Genomic DNA, 27379 nt, shown 5'->3' with positions numbered 1-27379 from the left:
TCCTGCCTGCTGTTCCCGCCACCTGCGCACAATGCTCCCAAGCCCGGGAGAGAAGCGCTTCGGGGTGGTGCTCTCTACAGGCCCTTGGAAGACCTCCCCGGCTGCCTCCAAAGGCCGGTTTGCAAGGACTCCTTCCTGCTGTTCCCGCCAGCCACGCACAATGCTCCCAAGCCCGGGAGAAAAGCATTTTGGGGTGGTGCTCTCTACAGGCCCTTGGAAGACCTCCCCGGCTGCCTCCAATGGCCAGTTTGCAAGCACTCATGCCCGCTGTTCCCACCAGCCGCGCACAATGCTCCCAAGCCCGGGAGAAAAGCTTTTTGGGGTGGTGCTCACACCGGGCCCTGGAAGACCTCCCCGGCTGCCTGCAAAGGCCGGTTTTCAAGCACTCCTGCCTGCTGTTCCTGCCACCCGCGCACAATGCTCCCAAGCCCGGGAGAAAAGCGCTTCGGGGTGGTGCTCTCTACAGGCCCTTGGAAGACCTCCCCGGCTGCCTCCAAAGGCCGGTTTGCAAGGACTCCTTCCTGCTGTTCCCGCCAGCCACGCACAATGCTCCCAAGCCCGGGAGAAAAGTGCTTCGGGGTGGTGCTCTCTCCGGGCCCTTGGAAGACGTCCCCGGCTGCCTCCAAGGGCCGGTTTGCAAGCACTCATGCCCGTTGTTCCCACCAGCCGCGCACAATGCTCCCAAGCCCGGGAGAAAAGCATTTTGGGGTGGTGCTCACTCCGGGACCTTGGAAGACCTCCCCGGCTGCCTCCAAAGGCCAGTTTGCAAGCACTCCTGCCTGCTGTTCCCGCCAGCCTCGCACAATGCTCCCAAGCCCGGGAGAAAAGCGCTTCGGGGTGGTGCTCTCTCCGGGCACTTTCAAGACCTCCCCGGCTGCCTCCAAAGGCCGGTTTGTAAGTACTCATTCCCGCTGCTTCCGCCAGCCACGCACAATGCTCCCAAGACCGGGAGAAAAGCATTTTGGGGAGGTGCTCTCTCCGGGCCCTTGGAAGACCTCCCGGGCTGCCTCCAAAGGCCGGTTTGCAAGCACTCATGTCCGCTGTTCCCGACAGCCGCGCACAATGCTCCCAAGCCCGGGAGAAAAGCATTTTGGGGTGGTGATCAGTCCGGGCCCTTGGAAGACCTCCCCGGCTGCCTCCAAAGGACAGTTTGCAAGCACTCATGCCCGCTGTTCCCGCCAGCCGCGCACAATGCTCCCAAGACCGTGAGAAAAGCGCTTCGGGGTGGTGGTCTCTCCGGGACCATGGAGGACCTCCCCGGCTGCCCCCAAAGGCCGGTTTGCAAGCACTCCCACTCGCTGTTCCCGCCAGCCACACACAATGTTCCAAAACCCCAGAGAAAAGCGCTTCGGGGTGGTGCTCTCTCCGGGCCCTTGGAAGACTTCTCTGGCTGCCTCCAAAGGCCGGTTTGCAAGAATTCCCTCCCGCTGTCCCACCAGCCGCACACAATGCTCCAGAACCCGAGAGAAAAGCGCTTCGAGGTGGTGCTCTCTCCGGGCCCTTGGAAGACCTCCCCGGCTGCCTCCAATGGGCGGTATGCAAGCACTCATGCCCGCTGTTCCCACCAGCTATGCACAATGCTCCCAAGCATGGGAGAAAAGCATTTTGGGGTGGTGCTCACTCCTTGCCCTTGGAAGACCTCCGCGCCTGCCTCCAAAGGCCGGATTGCAAGCACTCCTGCCTGCTGTTCCCGCCACACGCGCACACTGCTCCCAAGGACGGGAGAAAAGCGCTTCGGTGTGTTGCCCTCTCCGGGCCCTTGCCCCTGAGTGTGGGGGCCAGGCAGTGGTTCCACACTCCCAGACCAAGGCAGAACCACATGCACACGTCTGTTCCTGACCCCTGCACCGGCAGAGAGCTCGGGGGAGCCAGAGACTGCCAGGCTGCTGCTGGGCTGGCCGCCTGTGTGGGAAGGGGCAGAGCCGACCTAGAGGCAAGTTGGGCCTCTTCCTCTCCCTGCTGCCCTGAGGCTGCTGGGCCAAAGAGGTCTTGGGCATCCAGCCCCTTGCTGGTCCCTTCCCTCTGACGAGGCCCTCTGAGCTCCAGCACCTTGCAGTGTGGACACAGCCCCTGCCAGCAACCTCCTCTCCAAGGAGGCCTCAACCGAGGCCTAGGCCCAGGGGAAAGGCACCAGCGGGGATGATCCTGGGGAGGCGCACGGACATGTCTGGACCCAGTCCCCGCAGCCTGCCCCTTGGTGGGGCAGTACCCCCGGAGGCCAGGAAGGTCTGGGCAAGGCTGCCAGGGGCAGGGACAGCGCTGGGTCCGGCCCCTGGCCTGTGGGACGTCTGAGCACAACCGGCACTCTCCCGCTGGAAGACCTCCCCGTCTGCCTCCAAAGGCCGGTTTGCAAGCACTCCCGCCCGCTGTTCCCGCCAGGCACGCACAATGCTCCCAAGCCCGGGAGAAAAGCGCTTCGGGGTGGTGCTCTCTCCGGGCCATTGCCCCTAAGCCTGCGGGCCAGGCAGGGGGAACACACTCCCAGGCCAAGACAGAACGACATGAACACGTCTGTTCCTGCCCCCTACACCGGCAGAGAGCTCGGGGGAGCCAGAGTCTCTAAGGCAGGTTCTGGGCTGGCCGCCTGTGTGGGAAGGGGCAGAGCCGACCTAGGGGCAAGTTGGGCCTCTTGCTCTCCCTGCTGCCCTGAGTATGCTGGGCCAAAGACGTCTTGGGCATCCAGCCCTTTGCTGGTCCCTTCCCTCTGACGAGGCCCTCTGAGCTCCAGCACCTTGCAGTGTGGAGACAGCACCTGCCAGCAATCTCCTCTCCAAGGAGGCCTCAACCGAGGCCTAGGCCCAGGGGAAAGGCACCAGCGGGGATGAGCCTGGGGAGGCGCCCGGGCATGTCTGGACCCAGTCCCCGCAGCCTGCCCCTTGGTGGGGCAGTAACCCTGGAGGCCAGGAAGGTCTGGGCAAGGCTGACCAGGGGCAGGGGACCTGCTGGGTCCTGCCCCTGGCCTGTGGGGCCTCTGAGCACAACCGGCCCTCTCCCACTGGAAGACCTCCCCGGCTGCCTCCAAAGTCCTGTTTGCCAACACTCCTAACCGCTGTTCACGCCAGACTTGCACAATGCTCCCAAGCCCGGGAGAAAATCGCTTCGGGGTGGTGCTCTCTCCGGGCCCTTGCCCCTGAGCCTGGGGGCAAGGCATGGGGAACACACTCCCAGGCCAAGGCAGAACCACATGCCCACGTCTGTTCCTGTCCCCTGCACCGGCAGAGAGCTTGGGGGAGCCAGAGTCTGTCAGGCAGCTGCTGGGTTGGCCGCCTGTGTGGGAAGGGGCAGAGCTGCCTTAGGGGCAAGTTGGGCCTCTTGCTCTCCCTGCTGCCCAGAGGCTGCTGGGCCAAAGACGTCTTGGGCATCCAGCCCCTTACTGGTCCCTTCCCTCTGACGAGGCCCTCTGAGCTCCAGCACCTTGCAGTGTGGAGACAGCCCCTGCCAGCAACCTCCTCTCCAAGGAGGCCTCAACCGAGGCCTAGGCCCAGGGGAAAGGCACCAGCGGGGATGAGCCAGGGGAGGCGCCCGAGCATGTCTGGACCCAGTCCCCGCAGCCTGCCCCTTGGTGGGGCAGTACCCCCGGAGGCCAGGAAGGTCTGGGTAAGGCTGGCCAGGGGCAGGGGCGCTGCTGGGTCCTGCCCCTGGCCTGTGGGGCCTCTGAGCACAACCGGCCCTCTCCCACTGGAAGACCTCCCCGGCTGCCTCCAAAGGCCGGTTTGCAAGCACTCCCGCCCACTGTTCCCGCCAGGCGCGCACAATGGTCCCAAGCCCGGGAGAAAAGCGCTTCGGGGTGGTGGTCTCTCCGGGCCCTTGCCCCTGAGCCTGGGGGCCAGGCAGGCGATCCACAGTCCCAGGACAAGGCACAACAACATGCACACGTCTGTTCCTGCCCCCTACACCGGCAGAGAGCTCGGGGGAGCCAGAGTCTGTCAGGCAGCTGCTGGGCTGGCCGCCTGTGTGGGAAGGGGCAGAGCCGACCTAGGGGCAAGTTGGGCCTCTTGCTCTCCCTGCTGCCCTGAGGCTGCTGGGCCAAAGAAGTCTTGGGCATCCAGCCCCTTGCTGGTCCCTTCCCTCTGACGAGGCCCTCTGAGCTCCAGCACCTTGCAGTGTGGAGACAGCCCCTGCCAGCAACCTCCTCTCCAAGGAGGCCTCAACCGAGGCCTAGGCCCAGGGGAAAGGCACCAGCGGGGATGAGCCTGGGGAGGCGCCCGGGCATGTCTGGACCCAGTCCCCGCAGCCTGCCCCTTGGTGGGGCAGTACCCCTGGAGGCCAGGAAGGTCTGGGCAAGGCTGGCCAGGGGCAGGGGCCCTGCTGGGTCCTGCCCCTGGCCTGTGGGGCCTCTGAGCACAACCGGCCCTCTCCCACTGGAAGACCTCCCCGGCTGCCTCCAAAGGCCGGTTTGCAAGCGCTGCCGCCCAGTGTTCCCAGCAGGCGTGCACAATGCTCCCAAGCCCGGGAGAAAAGCGCTTCAGGGTGGTGCTCTCTCTGGGCCCTTGCCCCTGAGCCTGGTGTCAAGGCAGGGTGTCCACACTCCCAGGCCAAGGCAGAACCACATGCACACGTCTGATCTGCCCCCTGCACCGGCAGAGAGCTCGGGGGAGCCAGAGTCTGTCAGGCAGCTGCTGGGCTGGCCGCCTGTGTGGGAAGGGGCAGAGCCGACCTAGGGGCAAGTTGGGCCTCTTGCTCTCCCTGCTGCCCTGAGGCTGCTGGGCCAAAGACGTCTTGGGCATCCAGCCCCTTGCTGGTCCCTTCCCTCTAACGAGGCCCTCTGAGCTCCAGCACCTTGCAGTGTGGAGACAGCCCCTGCCAGCAACCTCCTCTCCAAGGAGGCCTCAACCGAGGCCTAGGCCCAGGGAAAAGGCACCAGCGGGGATGAGCCTGGGGAGGCGCCCGGGCATGTCTGGACCCAGTCCCGCAGCCTGCCCCTTGGTGGGGCTGTAACCCCGGAGGCAGGAAGGTCTTTTCAAGGCTGGCCAGGGGCAGGGGCCCTGCTGGGTCCTGCCCCTGGCCTGTAGGGCCTCTGAGCACAACCGGCCCTCTCCCACTGGAAGACCTCCCCAGCTGCCTCCAAAGGCCAGTTTTCCAACACTCCTGCCCGCTGTTCCCGCCAGGCACGCACAATGCTCCCAAGCCCGGGAGAAAAGCGCTTCGGGGTGGTGCTCTCTCCGGGCCCTTGCCCCTGAGCCTGTGGGCAAGGCAGGGGGAACACACTCCCAGACCAAGGCAGAACCACATGCACACGTCTGTTCCTGTCCCCTGCACCGGCAGAGAGCTCGGGGGAGCCAGAGTCTCTCAGTCAGGTGCTGGGCTGGCCGCCTGTTTGGGAAGGGGCAGAGCCGACCTAGGGGCAAGTTGGGCCTCCTGATCTCCCTGCTGCCCTGAGGCTGCTGGGCCAAAGACGTCTTGGGCATCCAACCCCTTACTGGTCCCTTCCCTCTGACGAGGCCCTCTGAGCTCCAGCACCTTGCAGTGTGGAGACAGCACCTGCCAGCAATCTCCTCTCCAAGGAGGTCTCAACCGAGGCCTAGGCCCAGGGGAAAGGCACCAGCGGGGTTGAGCCAGGGGAGGCGCCCGGGCATGTCTGGACCCAGTCCCCGCAGCCTGCCCCTTGGTGGGGCAGTACCCCCGGAGGCCAGGAAGGTCTGGGCAAGACTGGCCAGGGGCAGGGGCCCTGCTGGGTCCTGCCCCTGGCCTGTGGGGCCTCTGAGCACAACCGGGCCTCTCCCACTGGAAGACCTCCCCGGCTGCCTCCAAAGGCCGGTTTGCCAACACTCCCGCCCGCTGTTCCCGCCAGGCACGCACAATGCTCCCAAGCCCGGGAGAAAAGCGCTTCTGGGTGGTGCTCTCTCCGGGCCCTTGCCCCTGAGCCTGGGGTCCAGGCAGTGGGTCCACACTCCCAGACCAACGCAGAACCACATGCACACGTCTGTTCCTGCCCCCTGCACCGGCAGAGAGCTCGGGGGAGCCAGAGTCTGTCAGGCAGCTACTGGGCTGGCCGCCTGTGTGGGAAGGGGCAGAGCCGACCTAGGGGCAAGTTGGGCCTCTTCCTCTCCCTGCTGCCCTGAGGCTGCTGGGCCAAAGAGGTCTTGGGCATCCAGCCCCTTGCTGGTCCCTTCCCGCTGACGAGGCCCTCTGAGCTCCAGCACCTTGCAGTGTGGAGACAGCCCCTGCCAGCAATCTCCTCTCCAAGGAGGCCTCAACCGAGGCCTAGGCCCAGGGGAAAGGCACCAGCGGGGATGAGCCAGGGGAGGCGCCCGAGCATGTCTGGACCCAGTCCCCGCAGCCTGCCCCTTGGTGGGGCAGTACCCCCGGAGGCCAGGAAGGTCTGGGTAAGGCTGGCCAGGGGCAGGGGCGCTGCTGGGTCCTGCCCCTGGCCTGTGGGGCCTCTGAGCACAACCGGCCCTCTCCCACTGGAAGACCTCCCCGGCTGCCTCCAAAGGCCGGTTTGCAAGCACTCCCGCCCACTGTTCCCGCCAGGCGCGCACAATGGTCCCAAGCCCGGGAGAAAAGCGCTTCGGGGTGGTGCTCTCTACAGGCCCTTGGAAGACCTCCCCGGCTGCCTCCAAAGGCCGGTTTGCAAGGACTCCTTCCTGCTGTTCCCGCCAGCCACGCACAATGCTCCCAAGCCCGGGAGAAAAGTGCTTCGGGGTGGTGCTCTCTCCGGGCCCTTGGAAGACGTCCCCGGCTGCCTCCAAGGGCCGGTTTGCAAGCACTCATGCCCGTTGTTCCCACCAGCCGCGCACAATGCTCCCAAGCCCGGGAGAAAAGCATTTTGGGGTGGTGCTCACTCCGGGACCTTGGAAGACCTCCCCGGCTGCCTCCAAAGGCCAGTTTGCAAGCACTCCTGCCTGCTGTTCCCGCCAGCCTCGCACAATGCTCCCAAGCCCGGGAGAAAAGCGCTTCGGGGTGGTGCTCTCTCCGGGCACTTTCAAGACCTCCCCGGCTGCCTCCAAAGGCCGGTTTGTAAGTACTCATTCCCGCTGCTTCCGCCAGCCACGCACAATGCTCCCAAGACCGGGAGAAAAGCATTTTGGGGAGGTGCTCTCTCCGGGCCCTTGGAAGACCTCCCGGGCTGCCTCCAAAGGCCGGTTTGCAAGCACTCATGTCCGCTGTTCCCGACAGCCGCGCACAATGCTCCCAAGCCCGGGAGAAAAGCATTTTGGGGTGGTGATCAGTCCGGGCCCTTGGAAGACCTCCCCGGCTGCCTCCAAAGGACAGTTTGCAAGCACTCATGCCCGCTGTTCCCGCCAGCCGCGCACAATGCTCCCAAGACCGTGAGAAAAGCGCTTCGGGGTGGTGGTCTCTCCGGGACCATGGAGGACCTCATCGGCTGCCCCCAAAGGCCGGTTTGCAAGCACTCCCACTCGCTGTTCCCGCCAGCCACACACAATGTTCCAAAACCCCAGAGAAAAGCGCTTCGGGGTGGTGCTCTCTCCGGGCCCTTGGAAGACTTCTCTGGCTGTCTCCAAAGGCCGGTTTGCAAGAATTCCCTCCCGCTGTCCCACCAGCCGCACACAATGCTCCAGAACCCGAGAGAAAAGCGCTTCGAGGTGGTGCTCTCTCCGGGCCCTGGGAAGACCTCCCCGGCTGCCTCCAATGGGCGGTATGCAAGCACTCATGCCCGCTGTTCCCACCAGCTATGCACAATGCTCCCAAGCCCGGGAGAAAAGCGCTTCGGGGTGGTGCTCTCACCGGGCCCTTGCCCCTGAGCCTGGGGGCACTGCAGGGGGAACACACTCCCAGGCCAAGGCAGAACCACATGCAAACGTCTGTTCCTGGTCCCTGCACCGGCAGAGAGCTCGGGGGAGCCAGAGTATGCCAGGCAGCTGCTGGGTTGGCGGCCTGTGTGGAAAGGGGCAGAGCCGACCTAGGGGCAAGTTGGGCCTCTTGCTCTCCCTGCTGCCCTGAGGCTGCTGGGCCAAAGAGGTCTTGGGCATCCAGCCCCTTGCTGGTCCCTTCCCTCTGATGAGGCCCTCTGAGCTCCAGCACCTTGCAGTGTGGAGACAGCCCCTGCCAGCAACCTCGTCTCCAAGGAGGCCTCAACCGAGGCCTAGGCCCAGGGGAAAGGCACCAGCGGGGATGAGCCTGGGGAGGCGCCCGGGCATGTCTGGACCCAGTCCCCGCAGCCTGCCCCTTGGTGGGGCAGTACCCCCGGAGGCCAGGAAGGTCTGGGCAAGGCTGCCAGGGGCAGGACACTGCTGGGTCCTGCCCCTGGCCTGTGGGGCGTCTGAGCACAACCGGCACTCTCCCGCTGGAAGACGTCCCCGGCTGCCTCGAAAGGCCGGTTTGCAAGCACTCCCGCCCACTGTTCCAACCAAGGGCGCACAACGCTCCCAAGCCCGGGAGAAAATCGCCTCGGGGTGGTGCTCTCTCCGGGCCCTTTCCCCTGAGCCTGGGGGCCAGGAAGGGGGTCCACACTCCCAGGCCAAGGCAGAACGACATGCACACGTCTGTTCCTGCCCCATGCACCGGCAGAGAGCTCGGGGGAGCCAGAGTCTGTCAGGCAGCTGCTGGGCTGGCCGCCTGTGTGGGAAGGGGCAGAGCCGACCTAGGGGCAAGTTGGGCCTCTTGCTCTCCCTGCTGCCCTGAGGCTGCTGGGCCAAAGAGATCTTGGGCATCCAGCCCCTTGCTTGTCCCTTCCCTCTGAGGAAGCCCTCTGAGCTCCAGCACCTTGCAGTGTGGAGACAGCCCCTGCCAGCAACCTCCTCTCCAAGGAGGCCTCACCCGAGGCCTAGGACCAGGGGAAAGGCACCAGTGGGGATGAGCCTGGGGAGGCGCCCGGGCATGTCTGGACCCAGTCCCCGCAGCCTGCCCCTTGGTGGGGCAGTACCCCCGGAGGCCAGGAAGGTCTGGGCAAGGGTCGCCACGGGCAGGGGCCCTGCTGGGTCCTGCCCCTGGCCTGTGGGGCCTCTGAGCACAACCGGCCCTCTCCCACTGGAAGACTTCCCCGGCTGCCTCCAAAGGCCGGTTTGCCAACACTCCCGCCCGCTGTTCCCGCCAGGCACGCACAATTCTCCCAAGCCCGGGAGAAAAGCGCTTCGGGGTGTTGCTCTCTCCGGGCCCTTGTCCCTGAGTGTGGGGGCGAGGCAGTGGGACCACACTCCCAGACCAACGCAGAACCACATGCACACGTCTGTTTCTGACCCCTGCACCGGCAGAGAGCTCGGGGGAGCCAGAGTCTGTCAGGCAGCTGCTGGGCTGGCCGCCTGTGTGGGAAGGGGCAGAGCCGACCTAGGGGCAAGTTGGGCCTCTTCCTCTCCCTGCTGCCCTGAGGCTGCTGGGCCAAAGAGGTCTTGGGCATCCAGCCCCTTGCTGGTCCCTTCCCTCTGACGAGGCCCTCTGAGCTCCAGCACCTTGCAGTGTGGAGACAGCCCCTGCCAGCAACCTCCTCTCCAAGGAGGCCTCAACCGAGGCCTAGGCCCAGGGGAAAGGCACCAGCGGGGATGAGCCTGGGGAGGCGCCCGGCCATGTCTGGACCCAGTCCCCGCAGCCTGCCCCTTGGTGGGGCAGTACCCCCGGAGGCCAGGAGGGTCTGGGCAAGGCTGCCAGGGGCAGGAACACTGCTGGGTCCTGCCCCTGGCCTGTGGGGCGTCTGAGCACAACCGGCACTCTCCCGCTGGAAGACGTCCCCGGCTGCCTCGAAAGGCCGGTTTGCAAGCACTCCCGCCCGCTGTTCCCGCCAGGCACGCACAATGCTCCCAAGCCCGGGAGAAAAGCGCTTCGGGGTGGTGCTCTCTCCGGGCCCTTGCCCCTGAGCCTGGGGGACAGGCAGGGGGAACACATTCCCAGGCCAAGGCAGAATGACATGCACACGTCTGTTCCTGCCCCCTACACCGGCAGAGAGTTCGGGGGAGCCAGAGACTGCCAGGCTGCTGCTGGGCTGGCTGCCTGTGTGGGACGGGGTAGAGCCGACCTAGGGGCAAGTTGGGCCTCTTGCTCTCCCTGCTGCCCTGAGGCTGCTGGGTCAGAGAGGTCTTGGGCATCCAGCCCTTTGCTGGTCCTTTCCCTCTGACGAGGCCCTCTGAGCTCCAGCACCTTGCAGTGTGCAGACAGCCCCTGCCGGCAACCTCCTCTCCAAGGAGGCCTCAACCGAGGCCTAGGCCCAGGGGAAAGGCACCAGCGGGGATGAGCCTGGGGAGGCGCCCGGGCATGTCTGGACCCAGGCCCCGCAGCCTGCCCCTTGATGGGTTAGTACCCCCGGAGGCCAGGAAGGTCTGGGCAAGGCTGCCAGAGGCAGGGACACTGCTGGGTCCTGCCCCTGGCCTGTGGGGCCTCTGAGAACAACTGGCCCTCTCCCACTGGAAGACCTCCCCGGCTGCCTCCAAAGGCCGGTTTGCAAGCACTCCTGCCTGCTGTTCCCGCCACGCGCGCACAATGCTCCCAAGCCCGGAAGAAAAGCATTTTGGGGTAGTGTTCTCTCCGGGCGCTTGGAAGACCTCCCGGGCGGCCTCCAAAGGTTGGTTTGCAAGCACTCATGTCCGCTGTTCCCGACAGCCGCAAACAATGCTCCCAAGCCCGGGAGAAAAGCATTTTGGGGTGGTGATCAGTCCGGGCCCTTGGAAGACCTCCCCGGCTGCCTCCAAAGGACAGTTTGCAAGAACTCATGCCCGCTGTTCCCGCCAGGCACGCACAATGCTCCCAAGCCCGGGAGAAAAGCGCTTCGGGGTGGTGCTCTCACCGGTCCCTTGCCCCTGAGCCTGGGGGCAATGCAGGGGGAACACACTCCCAGGCCAAGGCAGAACCACATGCAAACGTCTGTTCCTGGTCCCTGCACCGGCAGAGAGCTCGGGGGAGCCAGAGTATGCCAGGCAGCTGCTGGGTTGGCGGCCTGTGTGGAAAGGGGCAGAGCCGACCTAGGGGCAAGTTGGGCCTCTTGCTCTCCCTGCTGCACTGAGGCTGCTGGGCCAAAGAGGTCTTGGGCATCCAGCCCCTTGCTGGTCCCTTCCCTCTGATGAGGCCCTCTGAGCTCCAGCACCTTGCAATGTGGAGACAGCCCCTGCCAGCAACCTCCTCTCCAAGGCGGCCTCAACCGAGGCCTAGGCCCAGGGGAAAGGCACCAGCGGGGATGAGCCTGGGGAGGCGCCCGGGCATGTCTGGACCCAGTCCCCGCAGCCTGCCCCTTGGTGGGGCAGTACCCCCGGAGGCCAGGAAGGTCTGGGCAAGGCTGCCAGGGGCAGGGACACTGCTGGGTCCTGCCCCTGGCCTGTGGGGCGTCTGAGCACAACCAGCACCCTCCCGCTGGAAGACCTCCCCGTCTGCCTCCAAAGGCCTGTTTGCAAGCACTCCCACCCGCTGTTCCCGCCAGGCACGCACAATGCTCCCAAGCCCGGGAGAAAAGCGCTTCGGGGTGGTGCTCTCCTCGGGCCCTTGCCCCTGAGCCTGGGGGCCAGGCAGGTGGAACACACTCCCAGGCCAAGGGAGAACGACATGCACACGTCTGTTCCTGCCCCCTCCACCGGCAGAGAGCTCGGGGGAGCCAGAGTCTGTCAGGCAGGTGCTGGGCTGGCCGCCTGTGTGGGAAGTGGCAGAGCCGACCTAGGGGCATGTTGGGCCTCTGCTCTCCCTGCTGCCCTGAGGCTGCTGGGCAAAAGAGGTCTTGGGCATCCAGCCCCTTGCTGGTCCCTTCCCTCTGACGAGGCCCTCTGAGCTTCAGCACCTTGCAGTGTGGAGACAGCCCCTGCCAGCAACCTCCCCTCCAAGGAGGCCTCAACCGAGGCCTAGCCCCAGGGGAAAGGCACCAGCTGGGAAGAGCCTGGGGAGGCGCCCGGGCATGTCTGGACCCAGTCCCCGCAGCCTGCCCCTTGGTGAGGCAGTACCCCCGGAGGCCAGGAAGGTCTGGGCAAGGCTGGTCAGGGGCAGGGGCCCTGCTGGGCCCTGCCCCTGGCCTGTGGAACCTCTGAGCACAACCGGCCCTCTCCCACTGGTAGACCTCCCCGGGTGCCTCTAAAGGCCGGTTTGCCAACACTCCCGCCCGCTGTTCCCGCCAGGCACGCACAATTCTCCCAAGCCCGGGAGAAAAGCGCTTCGGGGTGGTGCTCTCTCCGGGCCCTTGCCCATGAGCCTGGGGGCAAGGCAGGGAGAACACACTCCCAGGCCAAGGCAGAACCACATGCCCACGTCTGTTCCTGTCCCCTGCACCGGCAGAGAGCTTGGGGAAGCCAGAGTCTGTCAGGCAGCTGCTGGGTTGGCCGCCTGTGTGGGAAGGGGCAGAGCCGAATAGGGGCAAGTTGGGCCTCTTGCTCTCCCTGCTGCCCTGAGGCTGCTGGGCCAAAGATGTCTTGGGCATCCAGCCCTTTACTGGTCGCTTCTCTCTGACGAGGCTCTCTGAGCTGCAGCACCTTGCAGTGTGGAGACAGCCCCTGCCAGCAACCTCCTCTCCAAGGAGGCCTCAACCGAGGCCTAGGCCCAGGGGAAAGGCACCAGCGGGGATGAGCCAGGGGAGGCGCCCGAGCATGTCTGGACCCAGTCCCCGCAGCCTGCCCCTTGGTGGGGCCGTACCCCCGGAGGCCAGGAAGGTCTGGGCAAGGCTGGCCAGGGGCAGGGGCCCTGCTGGGTCCTGCCCCTGGCCTGTGGGGCCTCTGAGCACAACCGGCCCTCTCCCACTGGTAGACCTCCCCGGCTGCCTCCAAAGGCCGGTTTGCAAGCGCTCCCGCCCACTGTTCCCAGCAGGCGTGCACAATGCTCCTAAGCCCGGGAGAAAAGCGCTTCGGGGTGGTGCTCTCTCCGGGCCCTTGCCCCTGAGCCTGGGGGCAAGGCAGGGTGTCCACACTCCCAGGCCAAGGCAGAACCACATGCACACGTCTGATCTACCCCCTGCACCGGCAGAGAGCTCGGGGGAGCCAGAGTCTGTCAGGCAGCTGCTGGGCTGGCCGCCTGTGTGGGAAGGGGCAGAGCCGACCTAGGGGCAAGTTGGGCCTCTTGCTCTCCCTGCTGCCCTGAGGCTGCTGGGCCAAAGAGGTCTTGGGCATCCAGCCCCTTGCTGGTCCCTTCCCTCTGATGAGGCCCTCTGAGCTCCAGCACCTTGCCGTGTGGAGACAGCCCCTGCCAGCAACCTCCTCTCCAAGGAGGCCTCAACCGAGGCCTAGGCCCAGGGGAAAGGCACCAGCGGGGATGAGCCTGGGGAGGCGCCCGGGCATGACTGGACCCAGGCCCGCAGCCTGCCCCTTGGTGGGGCAGTACCCCCGGAGGCCAGGAAGGTCTGGGCAAGGCTGGCCAGGGGCAGGGGCCCTGCTGGGTCCTGCCCCTGGCCTGTGGGGCCTCTGAGCACAACCGGCCCTCTCCCACTGGAAGACCTCCCCGGCTGCCTCCAAAGGCCGGTTTGCCAACACTCCCGCCCGCTGTTCCCGCCAGGCACGCACAATGCTCCCAAGCCCGGGAGAAAAGCGCTTCGGGGTGTTGCTCTCTCCGGGCCCTTGGCCCTGAGCCTGGGGTCCAGGCAGTGTGTCCACACTCCCAGACCAAGGCAGAACCACATGCACACGTCTGTTCCTGACCCCTGCACCGGCAGAGCGCTCGGGGGAGCCACAGTCTGTCAGGCAGCTGCTGGGTTGGCTGCCTGTGTGGGAAGGGGCAGAGCCGACCTAGGGGCAAGTTGGGCCTCTTCCTCTCCCTGCTGCCCTGAGGCTGCTGGGCCAAAGAGGTCTTGGGCATCCAGCCCCTTGCTGGTCCCTTCCCGCTGACGAGGCCCTCTGAGCTCCAGCACCTTGCAGTGTGGAGACAGCCCCTGCCAGCAACCTCCTCTCCAAGGAGGCCTCAACCGAGGCCTAGGACCAGGGGAAAGGCACCAGCGGGGATGAGCCTGGGGAGGCGCCCGGGCATGTCTGGACCCAGTCCCCGCAGCCTGCCCCTTGGTGGGATAGTAACCCCGGAGTCCAGGAGTGTCTGGGCAAGGCTGCCAGGGGCAGGGACACTGCTGGGTCCTGCCCCTGGCCTGTGGGGCGTCTGAGCACAACCGGCACACTGCCGCTGGAAGACCTCTCTGGCTGCCTCCAAAGGCCGGTTTGCAAGCACTCCCGCCCGCTGTTCCCGCCAGGCACGCACAATGCTACCAAGCCCGAGAGAAAAGCGCTTCGGGGTGGTGCTCTCTCCGGACCCTTGCCCCTGAGCCTGGGGGACAGGCAGGGGGAACACACTCCCAGGCCAAGGCAGAACGACATGCACACGTCTGTTCCTGCCCCCTACACCGGCAGAGAGATCGGGGGAGCCAGAGACTGCCAGGCTGCTGCTGGGCTGGCTGCCTGTCTGGGACGGGGCAGAGCCGACCTAGGGGCAAGTTGGGCCTCTTGCTCTCCCTGCTGCCCTGAGGCTGCTGGGTCAAAGAGGGCTTGGGCATCCAGCCCTTTGCTGGTCCCTTCCCTCTGACGAGGCCCTCTGAGCTCCAGCACCTTGCAGTGTGGAGACAGCCCCTGCCAGCAACCTCCTCTCCAAAGAGGCCTCAACCGAGGCCTACGCCCAGGGGAAAGGCACCAGCGGGGATGAGCCAGGGGAGGCGCACGGACATGTCTGGACCCAGTCACCGCAGCCTGCCCCTTGGTGGGGCAGTACCCCCGGAGGCCAGGAAGGTCTGGGCAAGGCTGGCCAGGGGCAGGGGCCCTGCTGGGTCCTGCCCCTGGCCTGTGGGGCCTCTGAGCCCAACCGGCCCTCTCCCACTGGAAGACCTCCCCGGCTGCCTCCAAAGGCCGGTTTGCAAGCGCTCCCGCCCACTGTTCCCAGCATGCGTGGCCAATGCTCCCAAGCCCGGGAGAAAAGCGCTTCAGGGTGGTGCTCTCTCTGGGACCTTGCCCCTGAGCCTGGGGGCAAGGCAGGGTGTCCACACTCCCAATCCAAGGCAGAACCACATGCACATGTCTGATCTGCGCCCTGCACCGGCAGAGAGCTCGGGGGAGCCAGAGTCTGTCAGGCAGCTGCTGGGCTGGCCGCCTGTGTGGGAAGGGGCAGAGCCGACCTAGGGGCAAGTTGGGCCTCTTGCTCTCCCTGCTGCCCTGAGGCTGCTGGGCCAAAGAGGTCTTGGCCATCCAGCCCCTTGCTGGTCCCTTCCCTCTGACGAGGCCCTCTGAGCTCCAGCACCTTGCAGTGTGGAGACAGCCCCTGCCAGCAACCTCCTCTCCAAGGAGGCCTCAACCGAGGCCTAGGCCCAGGGGAAAGGCACCAGCGGGGATGAGCCTGGGGAGGCGCCCGGGCATGACTGGACCCAGGCCCGCAGCCTGCCCCTTGGTGGGGCAGTACCCCCGGAGGCCTGGAAGGTCTGGGCAAGGCTGGCCAGGGGCAGGGGCCCTGCTGGGTCCTGCCCCTGGCCTGTGGGGCCTCTGAGCACAACCGGCCCTCTCCCACTGGAAGACCTCCCCGGCTGCCTCCAAAGGCCGGTTTGCCAACACTCCCGCCCGCTGTTCTCGCCAGGCACGCACAATTCTCCCAAGCCCGGGAGAAAAGCGCTTCGGTGTGTTGCTCTCTCCGGGCCCTTGCCCCTGCGCCTGGGGGCCAGGCAGTGGTTCCACACTCCCAGACCAAGGCAGAACCACATGCACACGTCTGTTCCTGACCCCTGCACCGGCAGAGAGCTCGGGGGAGCCAGAGTCTGTCAGGCAGCTGCTGGGCTGGCCGCCTGTGTGGGAAGGGGCAGAGCCGACCTAGGGGCAAGTTGGGCCTCTTCCTCTCCCTGCTGCCCTAAGGCTGCTGGGCCAAAGAGGTCTTGGGCATCCAGCCCCTTGCTGGTCCCTTCCCTCTGACGAGGCCCTCTGAGCTCCAGCACCTTGCAGTGTGGAGACAGCCCCTGCCAGCAACCTCCTCTCCAAAGAGGCCTCAACCGAGCCTAGGCCCAGGGGAAAGGCACCAGCGGGGATGAGCCTGGGGAGGCGCACGGACATGTCTGGACCCAGTCCCCGCAGCCTGCCCCTTGGTGGGGCAGTACCCCCGGAGGCCAGGAAGGTCTGGGCAAGGCTGGCCAGGGGCAGGGGCCCTGCTGGGTCCTGCCCCTGGCCTGTGGGGCGTCTGAGCACAACCGGCACTCTCCCGCTGTAAGACCTGCCCGGCTGCCTCCAAAGGCCGGTTAACAAGCGCTCCCGCCCACTGTTCCCAGCAGGCGTGCACAATGCTCCCAAGCCCGGGAGAAAATCGCTTCGGGGTGGTGGTCTCTCCGGGCCCCTGCACCTGAGCCTGGGGGCCAGGCAGGGGATCCACAGTCCCAGGCCAAGGCAGAACCACATGCACACGTCTCTTCCTGCCCCCTCCACCGGCAGAGAGCTCGGGGGAGCCAGAGTCTGTCAGGCAGCTGCTGGGCTGGCCGCCTGTGTGGGAAGGGGCAGAGCCGACTTAGGGGCAAGTTGGGCCTCTTGCTCTCCCTGCTTCCCTGAGGCTGCTGGGCCAAAGAGGTCTTGGGCATCCAGCCCCTTGCTGGTCCCTTCCCTCTGACGAGGCCCTCTGAGCTCCAGCACCTTGCAGTGTGGAGACAGCCCCTGCCAGCAACCTCCTCTCCAAGGAGGCCTCAACCGAGGCCTAGGCCCAGGGGAAAGGCACCAGCGGGGATGAGCCAGTGGAGGCGCACGGGCATGTCTGGACCCAGTCCCCGCAGCCTGCCCCTTGGTGGGGCAGTACCCCCGGAGGCCAGGAAGGTCTGGGCAAGGCTGGCCAGGGGCAGGGGCCCTGCTGGGTCCTGCCCCTGGCCTGTGGGGCCTCTGAGCACAACCGGCCCTCTCCCACTGGAAGACCTCCCCGGCTGCCTCCAAAGGCCGGTTTGCAAGCACTCCCGCCCGCTGTTCCCGCCAGGCACGCACAATGCTCCCAAGCCCGGGAGAAAAACGCTTCGGGGTGTTGCCCTCTCCGGGCCCTTGCCCCTGAGCCTGGGGGCCAGGCAGGGGGTCCACACTCCCAGGGCAAGGCAGAACCACATGCACACGTCTGTTCCTGACCCCTGCACCGGCAGAGAGCTCGGGGGAGCCAGAGTCTGTCAGGCAGCTGCTGGGCTGGCCGCCTTTGTGGGAAGGGGCAGAGCCGCCCTAGGGGCAAGTTGGGCCTCTTGCTCTCCCTGCTGCCCTGAGGCTGCTGGGCCAAAGAGGTCTTGGGCATCCAGCCTTTGCTTGTCCCTTCCCTCTGACGAGGCCCTCTGAGCTCCAGCACCTTGCAGTGTGGAGACAGCCCCTGCCAGCAACCTCCTCTCCAAGGAGGCCTCAACCGAGGCCTAGGCCCAGGGGAAAGGCACCAGCGGGGATGAGCCTGGGGAGGCGCCGGGGCATGTCTGGACCCAGTCCCCGCAGCCTGCCCCTTGGTGGGGCAGTACCCCCGGAGGCCAGAAAGGTCTGGGAAAGGCTGGCCAGGGGCAGGGGACCTGCTGGGTCCTGCCCCTGGCCTGTGGGGCCTCTGAGCACAACCGGCCCTCTCCCACTGGAAGACCTCCCCGGCTGCCTCCAAAGTCCTGTTTGCCAACACTACCACCCGCTGTTCACGCCAGACTTGCACAATGCTCCCAAGCCCGGGAGAAAAGCGTTTCGGGGTGGTGCTCTCTCCGGGCCCTTGCCCCTGAACCTGGGGGCAAGGCATGGGGAACACACTCCCAGGCCAAGGCAGAACCACATGCCCACGTCTGTTCCTGTCCCCTGCAACGGCAGAGAGCTTGGGGGAGCCAGAGTCTGTCAGGCAGCTGCTGGGTTGGCCGCCTGTGTGGGAAGGGGCAGAGCCGCCCTAGGGGCAAGTTGGGCCTCTTGCTCTCCCTGCTGCCCTGAGGCTGCTGGGCCAAAGACGTCTTGGGCATCCAGCCCCTTACTGGTCCCTTCCCTCTGACGAGGCCCTCTGAGCTCCAGCACCTTGCAGTGCGGAGACAGCCCCTGCCAGCAACCTCCTCTCCAAGGAGGCCTCAACCGAGGCCTAGGCCCAGGGGAAAGGCACCAGCGGGGATGAGCCAGGGGAGGCGCCCGAGCATGTCTGGACCCAGTCCCCGCAGCCTGCCCCTTGGTGGGGCAGTACCCCCGGAGGCCAGGAAGGTCTGGGCAAGGCTGGCCAGGGGCAGGGGCCCTGCTGGGTCCTGCCCCTGGCCTGTGGGGCCTCTGAGCACAACCGGCCCTCTCCCACTGGAAGACCTCCCCGGCTGCCTCCAAAGGCGGGTTTGCCAACACTCCCGCCCGCTGTTCCCGCCAGGCACGCACAACGCTCCCAAGGCCAGGAGAAAAGCGCTTCGGGGTGTTGCTCTCTCCGGGCCCTTGCCCCTGAGCTTGGGGTCCAGGCAGTGGGTCCACACTCCCAGACCAAGGCAGAACCGCATGCACACGTCTGTTCCTGACCCCTGCACCGGCAGAGAGCTCGGGGGAGCCAGAGTCTGTCAGGCAGCTGCTGGGTTGGCTGCCTGTGTGGGAAGGGGCAGAGCCGACCTAGGGGCAAGTTGGGCCTCTTGCTCTCCCTGCTGCCCTGAGGCTGCTGGGCCAAAGACGTCTTGGGCATCCAGCCCCTTGCTGGTCCCTTCCCTCTGACGAGGCCCTCTGAGCTCCAGCACCTTGCAGTGTGGAGACAGCCCCTGCCAGCAACCTCCTCTCCAAGGAGGCATCAACCGAGGCCTAGGCCTAGGAGAAAGGCACCAGCGGGGATGAGCCTGGGGAGGCGCCCGGGCATGTCTGGACCCAGGCCCCGCAGCCTGCCCCTTGGTGGGGCAGTACCCCCGGAGGCCAGGAAGGTCTGGGCAAGGCTGGCCAGGGGCAGGGGCCCTGCTGCGTCCTGCCCCTGGCCTGTGGGGCCTCTGAGCACAACCGGCCCTCTCCCACTGGAAGACCTCCCCGGCTGCCTCCAAAGGCCGGTTTGCAAGCGCTCCCGCCCACTGTTCCCAGCAGGCGTGCACAATGCTCCCAAGCCCGGGAGAAAAGCGCTTCAGGGTGGTGCTCTCTCCGGGCCCTTGCCCCTGAGCCTGGGGGCAAGGCAGTGGGTCCACACTCCCAGACCAAGGCAGAACCACATGCACACGTCTGATCTGCCCCCTGCACCGGCAGAGAGCTCGGGGGAGCCAGAGTCTGTCAGGCAGCTGCTGGGCTGGCCGCCTGTGTGGGAAGGGGCAGAGCCGACCTAGGGGCAAGTTGGGCCTCTTGCTCTCCCTGCTGCCCTGAGGCTGCTGGGCCAAAGAGGTCTTGGGCATCCAGCCCCTTGCTGGTCCCTTCCCTCTGACGAGGCCCTCTGAGCTCCAGCACCTTGCAGTGTGGAGACAGCCCCTGCCAGCAACCTCCTCTCCAAGGAGGCCTCAACCGAGGCCTAGGCCCAGGGGAAAGGCACCAGCGGGGATGAGCCTGGGGAGGCGCCCGGGCATGTCTGGACCCAGTCTCCGCAGCCTGCCCCTTGGTGGGGCAGTACCCCCGGAGGCCAGGAAGGTCTGGGCAAGGCTGCCAGGGGCAGGGACACGGCTGGGTCCTGCCCCTGGCCTGTGGGGCGTCTGAGCACATCCGGCACTCTCCCGCTGGAAGACCACCCCGTCTGCCTCGAAAGGCCGGTTTGCAAGCACTCCCGCCCGCTGTTCCCGCCAGGCACGCACAATGCTCCCAAGCCCGGGAGAAAAGCGCTTCGGGGTGTTGCCCTCTCCGGGCCCTTGCCCCTGAGCCTGGTGTCCAGGCAGTGGGTCCACACTCCCAGACCAAGGCAGAACCACATGCACACGTCTGTTCCTGACCCCTGCACCGGCAGAGAGCTCGGGGGAGCCAGAGTCTGTCAGGCAGCTGCTGGGTTGGCTGCCTGTGTGGGAAGGGGCAGAGCCGACCTAGGGGCAAGTTGGGCCTCTTCCTCTCCCTGCTGCCCTGAGGCTGCTGGGCCAAAGACGTCTTGGGCATCCAGCCCCTTACTGGTCCCTTCCCTCTGACGAGGCCCTCTGAGCTCCAGCACCTTGCAGTGTGGAGACAGCCCCTGCCAGCAACCTCATCTCCAAGGAGGCCTCAACCGAGGCCTAGGCCCAGGGGAAAGGCACCAGCGGGGATGAGCCTCGGGAGGCGCACGGGCATGTCTGGACCCAGTCCCCGCAGCCTGGCCCTTGGTGGGGCAGTACCCCCGGAGGCCAGGAAGGTCTGGGCAAGGCTGCGAGGGGCAGGGGCCCTGCTGGGTCGTGCCCCTGGCCTGTGGGGCGTCTGAGCACAACCGGCACTCTCCCGCTGGAAGACCTCCCCGTCTGCCTCCAAAGGCCGGTTTGCAAGCACTCCCGCCCGCTATTCCCGCCAGGCACGCACAATGCTCCCAAGCCCGGGAGAAAAGCGCTTCGGGGTGGTGCTCTCTCCGGGCCCTTGCCCCTGAGCCTGGGGGCCAGGCAGTTGGAGCACACTCCCAGGCCAAGGCAGAACGACATGCACACGTCTGTTCCTGACCCCTGCACCGGCAGAGAGCTCGGGGGAGCCAGAGTCTGTCAGGCAGGTGCTGGGCTGGCCACCTGTGTGGGAAGGGGCAGAGCCGACCTAGGGGCAAGTTGGGCCTCTTGCTCTCCCTGCTGCCCTGAGGCTGCTGGGCCAAAGAGGTCTTGGGCATCCAGCCCCTTGCTGGTCCCTTCCCTCTGACGAGGCCCTCTGAGCTCCAGCACCTTGCAGTGTGGAGACAGCCCCTGCCAGCAACCTCCTCTCCAATGAGGCCTCAACCGAGGCCTAGGCCCAGGGGAAAGGCACCAGCGGGGATGAGCCTTGGGAGGCGCCCGGGCATGTCTGGACCCAGTCCCCGCAGCCTGCCCCTTGGTGGGGCAGTACCCCCGGAGGCCAGGAAGGTCTGTGCAAGTCTGCCAGGGGCAGGGACAGCGCTGGGTCCTGCCCCTGGCCTGTGGGACGTCTGAGCACAACCGGCACTCTCCCGCTGGAAGACCTCCCCGTCTGCCTCCAAAGGCCGGTTTGCAAGCACTCCCGCCCGCTGTTCCCGCCAGGCACGCACAATGCTCCCAAGCCCGGGAGAAAAGCGCTTCGGGGTGGTGCTCTCTCCGGGCCATTGCCCCTAAGCCTGCGGGCCAGGCAGGGGGAACACACTCCCAGGCCAAGACAGAACGACATGAACATGTCTGTTCCTGCCCCCTACACCGGCAGAGAGCTCGGGGGAGCCAGAGTCTCTCAGGCAGGTGCTGGGCTGGCCGCCTGTGTGGGAAGGGGCAGAGCCGACCTAGGGGCAAGTTGGGCCTCTTGCTCTCCCTGCTGCCCTGAGTCTGCTGGGCCAAAGACGTCTTGGGCATCCAGCCCTTTGCTGGTCCCTTCCCTCTGACGAGGCCCTCTGAGCTCCAGCACCTTGCAGTGTGGAGACAGCACCTGCCAGCAATCTCCTCTCCAAGGAGGCCTCAACCGAGGCCTAGGACCAGGGGAAAGGCACCAGCGGGGATGAGCCTGGGGAGGCGCCCGGGCATGTCTGGACCCAGTCCCCGCAGCCTGCCCCTTGGTGGGGCAGTACCCCTGGAGGCCAGGAAGGTCTGGGCAAGGCTGACCAGGGCCAGGGGACCTGCTGGGTCCTGCCCCTGGCCTGTGGGGCCTCTGAGCACAACCGGCCCTCTCCCACTGGAAGACCTCCCCGGCTGCCTCCAAAGGCCGTTTTGCATGCACTCCCGCCCACTGTTCCCACCAAGCGCGCACAATGCTCCCAAGCCCGGGAGAAAAGCGCTTCGTGGTGGTGCTCTCTCCGGGCCCTTGCCCCTGAGCCTGGGGGCCAGGCAGGGGGTCCACACTCGCAGGGCAAGCCAGAACCACATGCACACGTCTGTTCCTGACCCCTGCACCGGCAGAGAGCTCGGGGGAGCCAGAGTCTGTCAGGCAGGTGCTGGGCTGGCCACCTGTGTGGGAAGGGGCAGAGCCGACCTAGGGGCAAGTTGGGCCTCTTCCTCTCCCTGCTGCCCTGAGGCTGCTGGGCCAAAGAGGTCTTGGCCATCCAGCCCCTTGCTGGTCCCTTCCCTCTGACGAGGCCCTCTGAGCTCCAGCACCTTGCAGTGTGGAGACAGCCCCTGCCAGCAACCTCCTCTCCAAGGAGGCCTCAACCGAGGCCTAGGCCCAGGGGAAAGGCACCAGCGGGGATGAGCCTGGGGAGGCGCCCGGGCATGTCTGGACCCAGTCCCCGCAGCCTGCCCCTTGGTGGGGCAGTACCCCCGGAGGCCAGGAAGGTCTGTGCAAGGCTGCCAGGGGCAGGGACAGCGCTGGGTTCTGCCCCTGGCCTGTGGGACGTCTGAGCACAACCGGCACTCTCCCGCTGGAAGACCTCCCCGTCTGCCTCCAAAGGCCGGTTTGCAAGCACTCCCGCCCGCTGTTCCCGCCAGGCACGCACAATGCTCCCAAGCCCGGGAGAAAAGCGCTTCGGGGTGGTGCTCTCTCCGGGCCATTGCCCCTAAGCCTGCGGGCCAGGCAGGGGGAACACACTCCCAGGCCAAGACAGAACGACATGAACATGTCTGTTCCTGCCCCCTACACCGGCAGAGAGCTCGGGGGAGCCAGAGTCTCTCAGGCAGGTGCTGGGCTGGCCGCCTGTGTGGGAAGGGGCAGAGCCGACCTAGGGGCAAGTTGGGCCTCTTGCTCTCCCTGCTGCCCTGAGTCTGCTGGGCCAAAGACGTCTTGGGCATCCAGCCCTTTGCTGGTCCCTTCCCTCTGACGAGGCCCTCTGAGCTCCAGCACCTTGCAGTGTGGAGACAGCACCTGCCAGCAATCTCCTCTCCAAGGAGGCCTCAACCGAGGCCTAGGCCCAGGGGAAAGGCACCAGCGGGGATGAGCCTGGGGAGCCGCCCGGGCATGTCTGGACCCAGTCCCCGCAGCCTGCCCCTTGGTGGGGCAGTACCCCTGGAGGCCAGGAAGGTCTGGGCAAGGCTGACCAGGGGCAGGGGACCTGCTGGGTCCTGCCCCTGGCCTGTGGGGCCTCTGAGCACAACCGGCCCTCTCCCACTGGAAGACATCCCCGGCTGCCTCCAAAGGCCGTTTTGCATGCACTCCCGCCCACTGTTCCCACCAAGCGCGCACAATGCTCCCAAGCCCGGGAGAAAAGCGCTTCGTGGTGGTGCTCTCTCCGGGCCCTTGCCCCTGAGCCTGGGGGCCAGGCAGGGGGTCCACACTCGCAGGGCAAGCCAGAACCACATGCACACGTCTGTTCCTGACCCCTGCACCGGCAGAGAGCTCGGGGGAGCCAGAGTCTGTCAGGCAGCTGCTGGGCTGGCCGCCTTTGTGGGAAGGGGCAGAGCCGACCTAGGGGCAAGTTGGGCCTCTTGCTCTCCCTGCTGCCCTGAGGCTGCTGGGCCAAAGAGGTCTTGGGCATCCAGCCCTTAGCTTGTCCCTTCCCTCAGACGAGGCCCTCTGAGCTCCAGCACCTTGCAGTGTGGAGACAGCCCCTGCCAGCAACCTCCTCTCCAAGGAGGCCTCAACCGAGACCTAGGCCCAGGGGAAAGGCACCAGCGGGGATGAGCCTGGGGAGGCGCCCGGGCATGTCTGGACCCAGTCCCCGCAGCCTGCCCCTTGGTGGGGCAGTACCCCCGGAGGCCAGGAAGGTCTGGGAAAGGCTGGCCAGGGGCAGGGGACCTGCTGGGTCCTGCCCCTGGCCTGTGGGGCCTCTGAGCACAACCGGCCCTCTCCCACTGGAAGACCTCCCCGGCTGCCTCCAAAGTCCTGTTTGCCAACACTCCTACCCGCTGTTCACGCCAGACTTGCACAATGCTCCCAAGCCCGGGAGAAAATCGCTTCGGGGTGGTGCTCTCTCCGGGCCCTTGCCCCTGAGCCTGGGGCAAGGCATGGGGAACACACTCCCAGGCCAAGGCAGAACCACATGCCCACGTCTGTTCCTGTCCCCTGCACCGGCAGAGAGCTTGGGGGAGCCAGAGTCTGTCAGGCAGCTGCTGGGTTGGCCGCCTGTGTGGGAAGGGGCAGAGCTGCCCTAGGGGCAAGTTGGGCCTCTTGCTCTCCCTGCTGCCCTGAGGCTGCTGGGCCAAAGACGTCTTGGGCATCCAGCCCCTTACTGGTCCCTTCCCTCTGACGAGGCCCTCTGAGCTCCAGCACCTTGCAGTGTGGAGACAGCCCCTGCCAGCAACCTCCTCTCCAAGGAGGCCTCAACCGAGGCCTAGGCCCAGGGGAAATGCACCAGCGGGGATGAGCCAGGGGAGGCGCCCGAGCATGTCTGGACCCAGTCCCCGCAGCCTGCCCCTTGGTGGGGCAGTACCCCCGGAGGCCAGGAAGGTCTGGGTAAGGCTGGCCAGGGGCAGGGGCGCTGCTGGGTCCTGCCCCTGGCCTGTGGGGCCTCTGAGCACAACCGGCCCTCTCCCACTGGAAGACCTCCCCGGCTGCCTCCAAAGGCCGGTTTGCAAGCACTCCCGCCCACTGTTCCCGCCAGGCGCGCACAATGCTCCCAAGCCCGGGAGAAAAGCGCTTCGGGGTGGTGGTCTCTCCGGGCCCTTGCCCCTGAGCCTGGGGGCCAGGCAGGCGATCCACAGTCCCAGGCCAAGGCACAACAACATGCACACGTCTGTTCCTGCCCCCTCCACTGGCAGAGAGCTGGGGGGAGCCAGAGTCTGTCAGGCAGCTGCTGGGCTGGCCGCCTGTGTGGGAAGGGGCAGAACCGACCTAGGGGCAAGTTGGGCCTCTTGCTCTCCCTGCTGCACTGAGGCTGCTGGGCCAAAGAGGTCTTGGGCATCCAGCCCCTTGCTGGTCCCTTCCCTCTGACGAGGCCCTCTGAGCTCCAGCACCTTGCAGTGTGGAGACAGCCCCTGCCAGCAACCTCCTCTCCAAGGAGGCCTCAACCGAGGCCTAGGCCCAGGGGAAAGGCACCAGCGGGGATGAGCCAGGGGAGGCGCACGGGCATATCAGGAGCCAGTCCCCGCAGCCTGCCCCTTGGTGGGGCAGTACCCCCGGAGGCCAGGAAGGTCTGGGCAAGGCTGGCCAGGGGCAGGGTCCCTGCTGGGTCCTGCCCCTGGCCTGTGGGGCCTCTGAGCACAACCGGCCCTCTCCCACTGGAAGACCTCCCCGGTTGCCTCCAAAGGCGGGTTTGCCAACACTCCCGCCCGCTGTTCCCGCCAGGCACGCACAACGCTCCCAAGGCCAGGAGAAAAGCGCTTCGGGGTGTTGCTCTCTCCGGGCCCTTGCCCCTGAGCCTGGGGTCCAGGCAGTGGGTCCACACTCCCAGACCAAGGCAGAACCACATGCACACGTCTGTTCCTGACCCCTACACCGGCAGAGAGCTCGGGGGAGCCAGAGACTGCCAGGCTGCTGCTGGGCTGGCCGCCTGTGTGGGACGGGGCAGAGCCGACCTAGGGGCAAGTTGGGCCTCTTTCTCTCCCTGCTGCCCTGAGGCTGCTGGGTCAAAGAGGTCTTGGGCATCCAGCCCTTTGCTGGTCCCTTCCCTCTGACGAGGCCCTCTGATCTCCAGCACCTTGCAGTGTGGAGACAGCCCCTGCCAGCAACCTCCTCTCCAAGGAGGCCTCAACCGAGGCCTAGGCCCAGGGGAAAGGCACCAGCGGGGATGAGCCTGGGGAGGCGCCCGGGCATGTCTGGACCCAGTCCCCGCAGCCTGCCCCTTGGTGGGGCAGTACCCCCGGAGGCCAGGAAGGTCTGGGCAAGGCTGGCCAGGGTCAGGGGCCCTGCTGGGTCCTGCCCCTGGCCTGTGGGGCCTCTGAGCACAACCGGCCCTCTCCCACTGGAAGACCTCCCCGGCTGCCTCCAAAGTCCTGTTTGCAAACACTCCCGCCCGCTGTTCACCCCAGGCTCGCACAATGCTCCCAAGCCCGGGAGAAAAGCGCATTGGGGTGGTTCTCTCTCCGGGCCCTTGCCCCTGAGCCTGGGGGCAAGGCACGGGGAACACACTCCCTGGCCAAGGCAGAACCACATGCCCACGTCTGTTCCTGTCCCCTGCACCGGCAGAGAGCTTGGGGGAGCCAGAGTCTGGCAGGCAGCTGCTGGGTTGGCCGCCTGTGTGGGAAGGGGCAGAGCCGACCTAGGGGCAAGTTGGGCCTCTTACTCTCCCTGCTGCCCTGAGGCTGCTGGGCCAAAGACGTCTTGGCCATCCAGCCCCTTGCTGGTCCCTTCCCTCTGACGAGGCCCTCTGAGCTCCAGCACCTTGCAGTGTGGAGACAGCCCCTGCCAGCAACCTCATCTCCAAGGAGGCCTCAACCGAGGCCTAGGCCCAGGGGAAAGGCACCAGCGGGGATGAGCCAGGGGAGGCGCCCGAGCATGTCTGGACCCAGTCCCCGCAGCCTGCCCCTTGGTGGGGCAGTACCCCCGGAGGCCAGGAAGGTCTGGGCAAGGCTGGCCAGGGGCAGGGGCCCTGCTGCGTCCTGCCCCTGGCCTGTGGGGCCTCTGAGCACAACCGGCCCTCTCCCACTGGAAGACCTCCCCGGCTGTCTCCAAAGGCCGGTTTGCAAGCGCGCCCGCCCACTGTTCCCAGCAGGCGTGCACAATGCTCCCAAGCCCGGGAGAAAAGCGCTTCAGGGTGGTGCTCTCTCCGGGCCCTTGCCCCTGAGCCTGGGGGCAAGGCAGGGTGTCCACACTCCCAGGCCAAGGCAGAACCACATGCACACGTCTGATCTGCCCCCTGCACCGGCAGAGAGCTCGGGGGAGCCAGAGTCTGTCAGGCAGCTGCTTGGTTGGCCGCCTGTGTGGCAAGGGGCAGAGCCGACCTAGGGGCAAGTTGGGCCTCTTGCTCTCCCTGCTGCCCTGAGGCTGCTGGGCCAAAGACGTCTTGGCCATCCAGCCCCTTGCTGGTCCCTTCCCTCTGACGAGGCCCTCTGAGCTCCAGCACCTTGCAGTGTGGAGACAGCCCCGGCCAGCAACCTCCTCTCCAAGGAGGCCTCAACCGAGGCCTAGGCCCAGGGGAAAGGCACCAGCGGGGATGAGCCTGGGGAGGCGCCCGGGCATGACTGGACCCAGTCCCCGCAGCCTGCCCCTTGGTGGGGCAGTACCCCCGGAGGCCAGGAAGGTCTGGGCAAGGCTGGCCAGGGTCAGGGGCCCTGCTGGGTCCTGCCCCTGGCCTGTGGGGCCTCTGAGCACAACCGGCCCTCTCCCACTGGAAGACCTCCCCGGCTGCCTCCAAAGGCCGGTTTGCCAACACTCCCGCCCGCTGTTCTCGCCAGGCACGCACAATTCTCCCAAGCCCGGGAGAAAAGCGCTTCGGTGTGTTGCTCTCTCCGGGCCCTTGCCCCTGAGTGTGGGGGCCAGGCAGTGGTTCCACACTCCCAGACCAAGGCAGAACCCCATGCACACGTCTGTTCCTGACCCCTGCACCGGCAGAGAGCTCGGGGGAGCCAGAGTCTGTCAGGCAGCTGCTGGGCTGGCCGCCTGTGTGGGAAGGGGCAGAGCCGACCTAGGGGCAAGTTGGGCCTCTTGCTCTCCCTGCTGCCCTGAGGCTGCTGGGCCAAAGAGGTCTTGGGCATCCAGCCCCTTGCTGGTCCCTTCCCTCTGACGAGGCCCTCTGAGCTCCAGCACCTTGCAGTGTGGAGACAGCCCCTGCCAGCAAC

The sequence above is a fragment of the Dama dama genome, chromosome 3 (genome assembly GCF_033118175.1).
Source record: "Dama dama isolate Ldn47 chromosome 3, ASM3311817v1, whole genome shotgun sequence".
Classification (NCBI taxonomy): domain Eukaryota; kingdom Metazoa; phylum Chordata; class Mammalia; order Artiodactyla; family Cervidae; genus Dama; species Dama dama.
Note: the sequence above shows the minus strand (reverse complement) of the source record.